The sequence below is a fragment of the Perna viridis genome, chromosome 5 (genome assembly GCF_037379345.1).
Source record: "Perna viridis isolate PV_CMFRI_1.1 ecotype Kerala chromosome 5, ASM3737934v1, whole genome shotgun sequence".
In the NCBI taxonomy this organism is placed as follows: Eukaryota; Metazoa; Mollusca; class Bivalvia; order Mytilida; family Mytilidae; genus Perna; species Perna viridis.
In genome coordinates this window covers 35,773,927-35,789,765 of record NC_142449.1, presented here as the reverse complement: position 1 = coordinate 35,789,765, position 15,839 = coordinate 35,773,927, and the positions used below count along the sequence as shown (strand labels likewise).

The 15,839-nt window shown below is 32.6% G+C and overlaps 1 pseudogene across 1 annotated transcript; it reads right to left on the bottom strand.

Annotated features, from left to right (window-relative positions):
- Window positions 1-1,189: 1,189 nt before the first annotated feature.
- LOC148617253 (myosin light chain kinase, smooth muscle-like) lies at window positions 1,190-12,973 on the bottom strand (annotated as a pseudogene). The gene is made up of 8 exons (XR_015922500.1): window positions 12,796-12,973; window positions 9,890-10,048; window positions 7,931-8,095; window positions 7,091-7,135; window positions 6,198-6,488; window positions 4,273-4,564; window positions 2,374-2,660; window positions 1,190-1,498 (listed from the first exon to the last, which is right to left on the bottom strand). The product of XR_015922500.1 is annotated as a myosin light chain kinase, smooth muscle-like (transcript).
- Window positions 12,974-15,839: the final 2,866 nt, after the last annotated feature.

Sequence of the window (15,839 nt, the reverse complement as noted above, 5' to 3'; positions counted from 1 at the left end):
TTCGCAAATAAAATATAAAATATGAATCAACAGCAGTACAAAAAATGTTTGAATTCGCAAAACTTAATCCATTCCATTGCCTCTCATGCGAAACGTGATATTTTAACTACTTACTAGCATATTGTTCTGAAATTGTGATACCTTAGTACATAGTCTCTTTGATGCTTTAAATATTAATTGATGCAGTATGTGATAGTGAAAGTATAATATGAATAGCCGTATATGCAATGTTACGCCAGCTAGTGACGTGTTACATTTTAGAACCGCACTACTGCCTACTCGCCTACGTACATATATGCACTGTAGAACTGAAACAGGCAAGAAGATGGTTTTCGTCTGTTATGCGAAAAAAATGTTTTCAATTCAAGAAGCCGTTGTGTGTTCTTAGACGAAAATACATATGACTTATGAAAAGTACTTTCTGCTTAGAAAAAACTTGAATCGGTAAGTGTCGTATATTTTGCCTGATAGAATGTTGATGTGGGATACATTTTAAAACTTTTTGGTTTATTCTTGGTAATTGGATTATGCAACTTCTTTTATAGTGTTTCTGGTTTCTAAAAATAATATAGCAATTATTTCATTTAATATTGTTTGAGAACACTTTAAAAAGTTGCTTGCAGGAATAAAATATATGTTTAGATATCAACAAAACTCACTGGACTTTTGGACGAATGCTATGCCGCTAAAATGTAAAGCCTTCAGACTGTTTTCGGTATACTATTCTCCTATGTCAAAATGAATCCCGATATTTTGAGGATGGTCAATTTGCCTTGTTTTTCGTTCTAGAAACAACAGTATTGACAATAGTATAATGTACTGGTTATTGTTTTTTAATTACTTCTATATGTATCAAATGATTTGTCAAAATTATAAAAGAAGCCATGTATTGCAAATATAAATTCTTGTACATTTATGTCTTGTGTAAAACCCCATTTCACAAATTTTCAAAACAAGGATCGAATATAGATTATTAAAATTAACGTGTGTTATGTTATCTTTTTTTCACTTTTCAAGGTTTTACATCACAGGAACAGGTTCAGTACATTCTTTTAAACCTGTAAACTATTGATCATTTCATTGTCAAAGACAACATATTCTAATGTTGATATTTGTCCTTATTATATTAAACAAAGAATGTATACAAATGATGCAGTTAAAACAGTTAAATATTATGATAGTTATTTAATTTAGTATTAGAATTTAGGAAAAAACAATATACACAATGCACACAATAAGACATTTATTTATAAAGCTTTATCAACCAGAAGGTATGGGCTACAGTGTATGAATAAAGATCTTGTCATTCTGACTCCAAATGTAAAGTCCTATTTTATTAAAAGAATATTGCGCTATGTTCCCTAAATGGCGCTCTACAGCTTGGACATAATCCGTCTATACGATCAACACAAACGTCACAGATGACGTGACCGCACTCGAGTCTCCTATTTGGTTGTTTTTCCATGCAGACTTGGCATTCAACAACATTCTTTTCCCTCTACAAAAAAATAAATAAATAAATAAAAAAACTTTAAACTACATTCTGGTTTCAAAGAGTAATAAATAGAACCAAGGTTATAGCCTTAATCAAAAGAATGTAATCCAGGGACTAGACATGATAAACGGACATACAAATAACACAAAGTAACTATAATCATCCATATAAAGTAAAAAGAGCAAATGAGCAATTTGGACTCCACTAACAATTGGGATTATGGAACAGGTGCACCGGTAGGGTAAGCGTCCTCTGCTTTTCTAGGAACACCCACCGAGTTGCTCATAAAAGTCAAGTCCGGGGTAGACGAAAGAGAAAAGGGAAACTATGACACGTTGAACAAATCAGTTTTCATGGCGCAGATGGATACACCGTTACGATCCACGATGTCGACCATTAAACTTCTGTAGTGATGACATTAATCTTGTAGCAACATGATCCTGTTTCAGAAGCTTATTTGTTAGAATTCTAGCTCGATGAAAAAAGTCTGCGTAGTTTCGGCAAGATCTGGCATAACGTACATGTATGAGTTTTGATATGAATACTCCATACGCAGTTGCTAAGGGGATGTTGCAAATTCAAACTATTAGGCAAAATATGAAAAAAAAAAACACTTTCAGAAGAAAAAGAGCCACGATAGGAATGAAACTTGAAAAGTTAGTTCAATATAAACATTTTAAACAAAATTTACTTAAAAGAAAGTCATTTGATGTACACGGAATTTATCAATTTATTCGTACTTACACAGCGTATATTTAAATACTCTAATTTAATAATTTTGTAGCTCGATCTGGCATTCAAATTAACGTTTACTTTGCAGTATAAGTAAACTTGGATTTGCGTGAAGCTCTAGGGCTGCGTTATATACATGTACTTACATTCTCAACTTTGACTGGTATTCTACAAATAGCATTCCCGTGTTTGTTTTCTGTATGACAAGTGTACATTCCAGAGTCTTCTAGGGAGGCATCATAAATCTGAAGTTTAGCTTTGCCCTCCGAATACTGAAAAGTGGTTCGTGCATCTGTTTGGATCAATGTGCTGTCTTTATACCACATGACTGCACTTGGTTTTGGAAAACCCAAAACAACCAACTCTAGATCGAGAGTGTCACCACGTAGCGCCGTTTTGTTCTTTAGTTTACCATCAAATGATGGTGGTGAATCTAAACAATTTGTAGCACATATACATGTAAAGAAAGATATAATTAACAACAAAAATATTAAAAAAAGCACATTAAAACAACGTAGGAAGGATTTGTTTGTATTCAGTCGGTTAAGTTATTCATTGACTTCTTTATAATTGTGTGAACGGTAGACCTAGCATATTTTGGGATACCTTTATATTTTGTTTCTTTTTCTTTTTTTATTTTCCATTGGTTTATTATTATAGTTCTCTGCTTTGCTTTGTACATTTGTTTTGTTTGCTGTTTTGATTTATATAAAGGCAATCACAACCGAACTCATAATCATTAACCGAGATGGGACGTTTAAGTACATCAAATAATAATAAAAAACAAGGAGAAACCGAAAAAAATAAAATAGCACCTACATTCCGGATCCCAAAGTAAATGGTTGTTAACTCGTTTTTTTTTTTTGGCCAGCCAAACATCCCACACAAATATAGATTCTCCTTCAGTAATGGGTGGATTATATTATTTCTCCACTCGAGATAGTAACATTTAGATTTTCAACATGCAAGCTTTAGCGAGCATGTTAAATCCTGATTTTACCATAGAGAGTGGGGAAATATTATAAATCCAGAATAGGACGAAGAAAAATCAGTTTCGTCCATAGAATCTGTAAAAAACGTTGAAAATGTAAAATGGTTGGGAAACTCTTGCAGAAATTTGATCAAAACCCGATAATTAAAAATCATTTGCATTTTCAAAATCTGGTTATGAAAAGGAGAACTCATTATAGCCATAACATTATTCTGGATAAGCGATTTCTTAAAAAAATATGATGGAAAGTTAATTAAGGACCGTGAACGTTTTTTCAATATCATGCTGTTGCTTTACTTGTAGCACAGATTTGCATACACATTTATGTTGGAAATAAAGAATCTACAACGTTGACGAGTTGATTATGGAATTTATCACATCGAGTGAAATAAATTTTATAGTTTTGATCGCGGGGCTTGCCGAGCTATTCAAACTATAAAACCTATTTCACGAGATGTGAGAAATTCATAATCAACAAGCTTTGAGTGAAGATTCTGTTTCTCTAATGCCCTGAAAGCGTCAAAAATACCCAAAAATGAAAAGCGCGCGGAACGTTATGATTCGGATTCGTAGGAAATATGTTGACGTCACACAACCGCAAACATTCCAAACAATAGAAACCAGACGATTTAAAAGGTTTTCAAATCTTCCCGAGGCCCTTCATAATTCTTATTTCAGGTAAGAAAACACCAAAATTATCTCATTTAACTGAAATATGACTACAATGGCAATCGAGGCGCTTCAAGATGGAGTCTTGACAATCGGTTTCTAAGCCAAATCGAACTCTGAGAACAAAAAAGTCATTAGTGATTTTTTTCCACGCGGTCAAGCGGTATGAAAATTGAAGCAAATTTAGAGAAAACCACATTTCATACCTTACAGTTTCACTTTTTGACTAACTGCTTGTGGCTTGTATCAAAATGTAGCAACTTAATTTTAGAATTCGATTTTTCTTTGCAGTATAAACATGTACAAAAATAACCACTGACATCTGAAATGTAAAAATGCTTCATTCAGTATTGTATATTAATTTTAATAACTCAATACGTTATACCTTCTTCTACTCTTACTTGACAGTATGAAAAAGCATCTATTCCCTCTCTTGGAGTTTTTCCACAAATAGCTCTGCATGCATATTCACCACTGTCTTTAATACTTGCATTTTCGATTGTTAAGGATGCTTTTTTTGTGTCGATAATGAATTCGTATTCTATTAGTTTGTTGAAGAAGATTCTCGTTGCAATACCACTCTGTAAATTCGCCATGTTGGACTTCAACCCTTAATTTTATGGTGTCTCCAGTATTTACTTTAACATCAGACATTCCATAAAGAAATGTTGGAGTCACTGAAATCAAAATTAAAAAAAACAAAAACAAAAACAAAAACAAAAAACTAAAAAGTTGTTAATGCACTATCAACGTGTGAGAGACACTATGTAAAATCTGATATATGTTGCCATCTCTGTGAAATATTTGCGCATATCTTATTTGATTCAAATGATATAATAATACAAAATAACTTACCAATGAATATATATTTGATACTACTAATTCTGAACTAAGTAAAACGGTGGTAGACTGTATTTCAACTGATTTTAAACCAAATATTGAACTTAATTATTTTTCCAGCATCATTATTAGTTCTTAATACCACTTAAAACTAGTACCTTAATTGATTCCAGGCATCTACTCTAAACGCATATCATGAATGACATTTCCTATTATTTTTTGCAAGTGTATTTACATGTGAATGTATATTGTCAACCGAAAGGCCATTTTAAGTTACTGTTATCAGTATTCGTAAACATAACTTACTTATTATCGAAAGAGCAATCAAGGGAACCAACGTTACAGCGGCAACCTAAAGAATGCAATCCAGGGACAAAGACCAGACACAGAAAACAGACATACACAACAAAGAACATTAAGTAACTAAAATCATACATACAAAGTGAAAAAAGTAAATGAGCAACTCGGACTCCACTAAAAACTGGGAGCATGGACCAGGTGCGCTGGTAGGGTAAGCGTCCTCTACTTTTCTAGAAACACCCGCGGAGTTGCTCATAAAAAGTCAAGTCCGGGGTAGACATACGAGGAAAGGAAAACTATGACTCGTTGAATAAATCAGTTTTCATGGTGCTGATGGATACACCATAACAATCCTCGAGTTCATGATGACGACCATAAAACTTCTGTAGTGATGACTTCAATCTTGTAGCAACATAACCCTGTTAGAGAAGCCTATTTGTTAGAGTTCTAGCGCGATACAAAAAGTCTGCGTAGTTTCGGCAAGCTCTGGCATAACGTATGAGTTGTGATATGAACACTCCATACGCAGGAGCCGAAGGAATGTTGCCAGAGATGAAAGGAAAGTTGACAATTATAAATGAAAAGTCATCACGTTTGTCGTAAGAAAATGTATTAAAATGGCCCATTATTGCATTTTAGTGTGGTTTTTTTTTCAAAACGGCTTTTAAGGAATCATGAACTCGTGGATCTTTACGGTACATCCATTTGCACCATGAAAAAATGATTTCTTCAAAATGTCATTAGTCTTTTTCTTTCCTCTTCCGTCTATCCTGGACTTGACCTTTTTATGAGCAACTCGGTAGGGGTTTTTTGAAACGCAAAGGACGCTTACCCAATCAATATATCTGGTCTGGTTTTTAGTGGAGTCCATGTTGTTCTTTTACTGTTGTTATATTTTATTATCATTTTGGTTATTTTACGTTTTTTGTTGTTTGTGTGTATTTTCAATAACTGGTCTTTGTCCCTGGATTACATTCTTTTTTATTTCCGCTAAAATCTTGGTTCCATGATTACTCTTTAATGACTTATATATTCCAAATATGTAGTATGTATGTAGTGCAGATGAATATAATTTTTAACATGCAATTTATACAAATTATCCGATTACCTCATACAAACTCACGTTAAAGCCGATTGCACTCAAGTAAAATAAATTTAGTTATAGCTCACCTGGGATCACGTATATGTTGAATCTATGTCTTATTTCCCTTCTCGCCCTGCCGTATTTGATTGCCACACACGTATATTCCCCATCATATTGAAATCGGGCATTTTGTACGGTTAAACTCGCACATCCATTTTGCGTATCGAAATTTTCAATGTAGTCATTGGAGAACCTGATGACCCTTTCATTCCCGCGTAACCAAAAAACTTCATTAGCATTTTGAACGTCTGTTCTCACAATAGTTGTCTCTTCGATTACAACTGATGAGTCTGTTGGTGGTGTCTTGAACTTGGTGTCTTAACAAAGAGTATGTTTATTTTTAACTATATGTTGTTGGAAACATTTTCCCATTTGATAAATGATGGTGTCCACGCTATTTTGTACACACAAATCGAATCACTGAACTGTCTAAAATATGTATCGATAAGCTCTTGAGGAAAAGATCATATTGTGGTGAAAGTTTAGCTAATTTTTCTTTTTCAAATAACCGAATAAATAATATTTTTAAAACGACATAAAGCCGCTAGTATTTCCCCTTCCCTTAAAATAAAACTAAACAAACAAAAATACAAAAAAAAAAGATTAAACTCTTTAAATATTTAATTGTTCTACCATTCCATCTGCCCTTAAAATGACATTTCAACACCTTAATGTTTTTACATTTTGGTTTAAATGGACCAGGTTCTCTTTACATATACGATTCACTAAGCCATATTGGTCTCGTTAAAGCTATGACTTGTGAATCTGTTTTACGAAGAAGGAATTTTATGAGTACATTGACCCTTGGTTTTGCAAAGAGGACGCATACTTTGGTCAACGCTGTCGGAATTCGGTTCATATTTCTTTTAATCAAATATGTATTGCTCTAGCTATCATTTGTGTTACTTTTATTTTTTACCTGTAATATTTCCAACAGCAGAATTTCGTACATATTGACTGTCACCTATATGTATTGGAAACAAATATATTCAATAAAGCACACTTGTCAATAAATTCATAAGTAAATAAAATATGTATATACTCAAGTCAGTAAAAAAAGTTAAATCCATGCCTTATTATGGTCATAATTTTTACCAAAACACTGTCTGATGAAGCAGAATGTGCTATTATTTTGAACCAAAATGTTCTGCGTAAATATTGGCACCATTGTAGTCATAGAAATTTGTTTCTAGGTTAAGATTTCTTTTGTTGAAACACATCTTTGTAACACTAGATAAATATGTTAAGAAGTATATGTCTTCAAAATTTACTTTCATCCATTGAAACAAAGGGATATAAAACCGTCTTTCGCCCTGTTACTTATATTACAAAAGGTTTAAGAGTAATCAAGGGAACCAAGGTTATAGCGGTAATCAAAAGAATGTAATCCAGGGACAAAGACCAGACATGGAAAACAGACATACACAAAAGTATGAAGTATGCACACATTTACTTCTCTATTTTGCAATATGTTATTCTTACCAAGTTTACTTTCATAGTTATTACCCCTTTTATATCTTTGTGTCTATTAACAATGACTTTACATAGAGACGCAATAGAATAATGTTTTGAATCATTGTGATTATTGTGAGTATACGAAACGATCGCACAGGTGACAATATTATCGATTAAAAATCCTACTTGCTGTAGAAATTTTATGAGCTAATAATTTAAATCACTATTAGGTGACCGTTTTCCATTATCATGTGTTATAATATATTTAATCATGCTAACTGAAATTGTTTTTCTTTTAACTTACAAAATAAAGCAATCATTAGCTGTAGCAAAAAACACAAGCTTGTAAGTCCAAGTACAGCAAATTCAACATAAAGGGACCAGCCAATTTCAACATTCGATGACTGAAATGCATCAGCGCCTGTAATTTTTGTCAAAAACACTGCAATATACGAAGACTGCAATCCACCTGAAAATAAATGTAACACAATACAGAATAAAGCTGTAAAGAAGAGATATAAATGGAATCAAGATGTTAATCAAAAGAATATGATTTAAGGACAAACACAAGACCGGGACAAACACACTACAATAAAAGAGAACACGTACAGAAAAACAAGGTGAAAGGGGAAGGGAAAACTATTACAGGGTGAACAAATCGGTTGAAAAGGTGACGGTTACACCATGAAGATCAGTGAGTTCATGATGACGACCTTACAACTTCGGTAATGATGACTTTAATCCTGTAGCAATATATCTGTTCTAGATGTCTAACTGGAAGAGGTCTAACACGGTACTCAAAGTAAAACGTCTTAGCTGTGGAAAACGCGATACGCATGTGCTCATGGGATGTTACAACAGATAAAACAAAAGTTGAAAATATGGAATGAGTCATCGGGTTTGTCGTAAAATATGGTCGGGGGTTTTCCTTTTCCATTGATCTCTAAGGTTAGATCAAGGCAATGAATGACACTGACGTCATATTGTCTGTAGTGTCCTTTATCAAAAGTTCTTAAGGGTAGATGTTGTGTGTTACCAACAAGGATTGTTTAAAGACAACATGCCATCTATATAATAGAAACTGAGATCCTGAGGATATGGCTAAACGATGTTCCTTCTTTTGGAAAAGATCAGCTATAAAGACAGCCTCATATAAGAAAAGAAATAAGTCGGGGAGTAGTAGAGTATAATTTGTTTCCAAATGGTCAGTGTCTGCTGAATAACTCGTCCACCACATTGGAAAATTATGTTGTCTGTAAACAATTCTAGCATTTTAACAACATCTTCTTCTGTATATTTAGTAGATTATTTGGAATTGCTTTACAGGGTATGAGAGTATCACGTATTTGAAACTAGATGTTATATCTGTACCTGTGTATAATAATAATTTGGCGCCAGTTGCAGCCTGCCCTGTGGTATGAGATTTGCCTCAACCTTCAATGAGACCAATGAGAGACCTTGAACTGACATTTTCATCCCAGTGTGATTGTTGTCTGTTGGACATATACACCATACCTATTACCGTTATATTACACACAAAATGTATTTAATCTTATGTTTTATCTTATCAAAGACAAAGTAGGACGACTCGTTTGGTGTACCCCCCAAGAAAAATAGTGTTGAGATCTATTATATTTAGTTGAGTTTGCAGTATATTACCATTTACTAACTTTCTTAAAAAGGATTATGTAAATTTTCATATTGGTAAAATATATAAATATCAATACATTTTTTTCTCTCTCAATCATTGTTTTACAACACACAATAAAATGATGTCGCGACATACCGTTCAACTCTGCTTAGAGCAAACTGATTTATGAAAAAGCCTACAAAAGTCTGCCTTTTGTTAGTAGCGAGAGTGAACTAAACGTATAGTATAGAACATGTTCAAATGCTATTGCGGACAGATCCTTAAATTTTAAGTTCACATAAAACTTTGAGAAATGATCGTTTAATTTATACTGCCACTGTCAGTAACGACTGAGAGATGCCCACCTGTCCCCAAATTCGAAAATGAATAAAGTCTATATTTTGCAATGTAAAACCCGTAACTTGATTTAGGTGCACAATGGGAATACAAGATATAAATACTAAGAAAGATTCATCAAAGTTTATTCCGCAGTGTATAAGGAGTAACGGATAAGAAATGGGACCCCACTGCGTAATAGAAGGAAATATGAACAGAAGGAAAGACGGACACCTCTATTATAATATTCCTTAGTAACAAAGATACGTAGATTAAATCTAGATATATACAACTTACTTAAAATTAGAAAAGCAAAAGTTGTAACTCCAGCACAATATTTAGCAGTCTCCTCGTCCCTGCAAGTCTTGCAGCACAAAACCGACAAGAGCATCAACATAATTAATCCATCGAATGCACAAGCTGCGATCAGCAGGTATCTAGTAACAACTACATCATCTGAAAAGTAAAGGGAAATTTCCTTCGAAAGTGAGCAGAAATTGACAATATATTTTTTAGATATTTTATTCTAATAATAATAATAAAAAAAACATTTTGAGTTCGTTTCTGTTCGTGTTTTCGCTAGTTATATTAACATTTTAAGATAATATTCTTCACAAGTAACTAGGCCTTTACGTATGTTTGCCTTTCTCCCGCTTTTGTAAAGTTCAACAACAAATATACATTCTACATGTTTACGATACTTTTGTATAACCTATTGAAATATATCAATTGATACAAACTTCCAAGATGCATGAAAAGTTGCACTGTGTGAAAGATAGTTAAACATGTTTTATATAAACAAGAATATGTCTACCAAACCATTTTCGACGATTATAGTTCACTTAACTTAATTGCATTACAAAACTATGAAGTTCGAACAAAAGCTTATATGTATGATATGCATCACACCTTTCTTGTAAGATTCAAGGAAGTATGTACACTCGTACCGTTCACACTGCAACAAGAGACCGAATAAGATACAATCTAACAATATAAAAATAATATCAACGAAGTAATTCGTTGTAACAAACATGTCAAGAAATGCAATAGGATGATTACATTTATTTTCATGTCTTTGCATGTGCGAGACAGACAACCTTCAGACCTCCACGGGTAAAATTTAAAAAGAAATTGTGTAAGTTCATAGAAAAACATAAATAGAGCATACATCAAAATTGTAACTCTGGCACGTCGATATATTACTGCGGAGTGCTTGGAATTCCTAGCTTAACATTTCTTGTAGAATCGAGAACGACCCTCTTGTCGAATTTCCTTTTTGTTTATGATTATTGTAACTTCTAAAATGTTGAGTGTTTATCTTATCCTTTGGTAAGAGTAGAAAATCTGATATGGCTTAAATAGAAATATTCTTGTCTCCATATGAGGAAACACTATTATCCTTAAGAATTTTTATGTCGTTGCACCATGAATTTATTTAAAAACACTTTAAACTTAAATATAGATATTTTTTTAATTAAACATAAATAAGTATCAGGCATTAATTAACACTTAATAGGAAAAATCTTTTTTAAGATATGAATAAGTGAACATTTTTCAACAAATAAAAACAAGCAACTGAATATTAGTAATTAATATCACGAATCGTTTTATCACGTATTTCTAAAAACATGGCAATACCAATGTCCACTCAACTTAAGCAACATATATTATGTTTTTCAACATTTACAAAACATGGAGTATTTATCAATGAAGATATGTTTCAATTGCAAAAAGTGAACGTTTTCGATTCATCTTATTTACACAAAACAGAAGAAAAAAAATCCAAACTGACCCGAATTAAATTACAAATGACACAATCGCCATTCCTGGAAAACTATAATGCGATTCTGTACAACCAAATGTGCCACATATGATAATCATATGGTGCTCGATTCATATGATAATCAAATGGTAATCATATAAAAATCATATGATATTTATCATGTGGTAGTCATATGATTATCATATGATTCTTTTATGATAATATGGGCTTGAAAACATATGATAATTATATGTTTGTGAAAAACATGTGATTATCATATAATAACCATGCGATTATCTTGTGTTAACTGGGAAATATAATTATCATATGGTGCTTGATTCATATGATAATCATATGATGAAAACCATATGATTCTCATGTGTGGCACATCTGCCTGTGTAATGGATATCGAACAATTTGTGACTTTTGAAGGTTGTATTTTGATATATCATTACCGCAAACTTTCGTTAGATATTAAGATTACATTTGACTTTCATTTACAAAGGTTAAATGCCATTTGCACATAAGTGCAAAAGAAGTTGGTACCGTAATTGGAAATTTAAAGACAGTTTTGTCGGTCAAAAGCTTTCTAATAACATTTTTGTGAACATTACTCTGTAAACAAATATACTTTTCAAGTAAAAGACAATAGTTCTCCTACCTGAATCTTATATTTGAAATATTTGAAATATTGACATTTAAATGTCACGTAATATTTTATTGTAATAGGTACGTTTAAACCTGTAATGCGAAAGTCTAAAAATATAATTTTGCAACTCCTTTAAACTGATCAATAAACTTTGAGAATAACTTTGAGATATGTCAAAGTATTAGACTCAATATGTTAGAAGACAATGGGGAAGACGCCATTGGAAGAGAAATCAAGGGAACCAAGGTTATAACGGTAATCAAAAGAATGCAATCCAGGGACATAAGACCAGTCATAGAAAACATACATACACAACAAAGAACATAAAGTAACTAAAGTCATACATACAAAGTAACAAAAGCAAATGAGCAACTCGGGCTCCACTATAAACTGGAGCACGGACCAGGTGCACCGGTAGGGTGAGCGTCCTCTGCTTTTCGAGAAACACCCGCCGAGTTGCTCATAAAATGATGCTTAGTTTTGTTCTGAATCAAAGCTTTTTTGACAAAGAAAAGTAAATAATGATGATAGATATTTGTTCTGATTCATTAATCTTACTACTAATTACGGTTGTTTAAACCTTATCCCTTATTTTTCCTGTGTTTTTATAGTTTGTCAAGTAGTGTTTTTATTCTTTAGATGATTGCACCCATAATATGATATAAACAATGTCATTATAAGAGAAATCTACATTTGTTCTAAAAAAAAATAAACAGATGTTTGATACAACTTTTATTATTCTAAATCAAAATGTATTTAGTATTTTTTGAAATGATTAACGTTACACTATACCTTTCTGATCAGGTAGCGCTTCATCAACCGAAGTACAGCCTGTATTCAATTTATTTACAGGACAATATTTCAAAACTCCAAAACTGAATTCATTTCCTGTAAGCCAATTATCCGTAAACATTCCAACTAAAAAAACAAGCTTCTATTATCACAGTTAGTATGATTAGCACAATTGGTAGTTTCCTCATTATATATATATATATATATATATATATATATATATATATATATATATTATGTATTTGCTGAAAATTATTTTCAACGTTCGATGCCTTCTATTTTATCAAATTATCAAAATGTTCTAGAGTCATTAGATTTAAATCAACTAAAATTGAATACTATGTCAGTTATTAAGAGTTTAAATGCATGCATGAAGAGCATTTAAGCGTTTCAGATTTATTAAATGTATACATATATTAAAACAGGAATATTTAAATAGAATTATAAAGTAATACATTGCTATCACAAAAATAAATTCACTCATCCATGTTTCCATTCATATTATTCATACAATATGCACAATGACATTGTCTTATCATCAAACAGAGTGCCTGTGCGAATTTCATTGTTTTTAAAATTGTTTGTTAATTAAACATTTTCCTCTTTAAGATGGAGAGACATTCTATTATTATATTGATAACAGTGTTTTTTAAATGTTCCCAGTGTAATAAATTTCGATAATTCACACTGTGAAATAAATTTGGTAATTTCGCCATCGGACTTTCTCCCGCCAAAACGTCACAACTTTGTTATCAATTCGCCAATCACATAATGTAAAATTCATGTTGGAAATATAGATAAATTATCAAACAAATCTATATAAAAAATAGAATAATCAGTTGGTAAGCGTGAATAACCAAAACATGATCATTCGTGCAAGGAACACATGAGGAGGATTTAACTCGTGCGCTGAACAAATTCCGCAGTTGTTACATCTAGGCGTTCAGCACTCGTGATCATATTTTGGTTATTCCCTCTTTCCAGTAAAGTATCCTCCTTTCTATTTAGAGCCATAATCTATAATAAAAGAAATAATGAAAAAAGGTTCCACGATATCTCAATTTGACACTTGTTAACAGTTTGAAATTTGAATGGATCTTTGAGATTGACCCTGCTAAGCGATTCTGATTTACAGTAAACCCCCCAAATCGTATAATTTGATCTAGGTACATAAAACCAAAAGTTCCATTTTGTTCAGACAAAGTTGGCTGTACATTTTCACAATGTTAATGTGGGAGACTTTAATTTCACTCCGCAAAATATGCTGTCTTGCCAGATTTTTCGTCCTGATTAAGAATGCGTGTATCAATTCTACGACGGGAGTACAGCAAAAAAGCAAGGTCCGTAAAGCCTAATTCTGCGTTTAATAATGATAATTGAAATAAGTATTTAAATGTACCGGACAAAATTTAAATATAGGCTTTATTGTGGTTTGATATGGCATAATGAAATTAAGATGTTAATTACTTTGGCAAATACATAATATGCACTAATGTAATTCATACAAAATTAAAAGTGTTTTATTTATATGATATCGTTGCATAGAAGAAACATAAGTATCTATGATTTGTGGTTTATTCTTTAGCTTCATTTTCACAGGTATAAAGGCCATCGCATATCAAGTATCTCCGGTCCGTCCATCGATTCTACAATCGACTACCTGTGTTGTACTTGTGATAGCTTTATCGTCGATTTTAGGAGGAGAGTCAGTAGACATGTATGAGTTTTTTCCTTTGAAAATTTACTTTCATCATGGAGAAGTGTCGGATGTCTTCTTTTACATATAAAATATCGGTTTCTACATTCGGAACTTTGATGGCCTCTTTTCATGCATTCATAACAGTGACCTTCATATTTCAAATGTTCATGACGATTTGGGATTGAAAGTTTCAGTATTTCTCGACAATCCTCCAACTTATGACTCGGTCTAGAATAATACATACGGTTTTGATCATTTTGTTGTTTTGGTGTTTCTTTCTTCAAATCCTTCAAATCAGGGGCAGCCGTAAAAAATACTTTTATGACATTGTGATTCTCGAGTCGTGTGAATTCTGAGATTTTCCTTTGTTTGTCTTCGAATTCTGTGTTGCCATTTTCCAATAAACAGGATCATTGAGTATTTTTCGCTTCAAGAGCTACTTATTCAATAAAGTCGGATATTTTCACTGGTTGTCCGTTTTTCTCTAATTTTCAAAACAAAAGTCCTCCAACGGTTGTGAAAATATAAGGGGAGTTTCTTCATCAAGAGTTTTATGTTACTGAATATTCCAATATCCACATGGCCTCCATGCTTTCAATCGCATTTCTACATTCGATTAGAAAGAGTGAAAATTCGTCGCATGATCTACAGTCTGCAGGGTGAATGCCAGGCCATCCTAGGCCTTCTTTATGAATGCATTAGCTATGACTTCCTCATCTCAATACCTTTCATATAGTTGCTTTATTGCGGAATTATATGCATGTTCTGCATCGAACTGACCAAATCCTGATACCACTTTACGAGCCTCACCACAGGTAAACTGTTCAAGATAAGTCATTTTCTCATCTTCACTTTCGGCGTTTACGACGATTCTAGCATTAAATTGTCTTATAAATTTTCGAAATTGAAAAGGTCGCCTCCAAACTTCCGGAAATCCTTAACCGGTTATTTGAAAATGCTTCATTACTGAAACCATTTCTGTATGACTGTCTAAATTGTAGCTAGCATACATTTTGTTCCGATAATCCATTATTCGATTAGTCTGGTCTCTGTTACTTTCTGAAACACTTGAAACACTAGATAAATCCTCATAAGAATTTGCACAGTCTTGTGTGACTTTTGGATTGTCTCTTGTTGGTATTTGTGTAGGTACATATGGTTTTGCATTCACATTCAGATTTCTTTGCAAGTCTTTACTCCTATCATGTGAAACATTACGTGTATTTTCAGATTAGTAGTTGTATCATTCTTTCTAGAACTTAGTCTGTATTCTGTCAATATTTTTCTGCTTTTTATATTTGTCTAGAATATGGCCATATCGGTTTTAAGTTGCAATTCTTCCTAT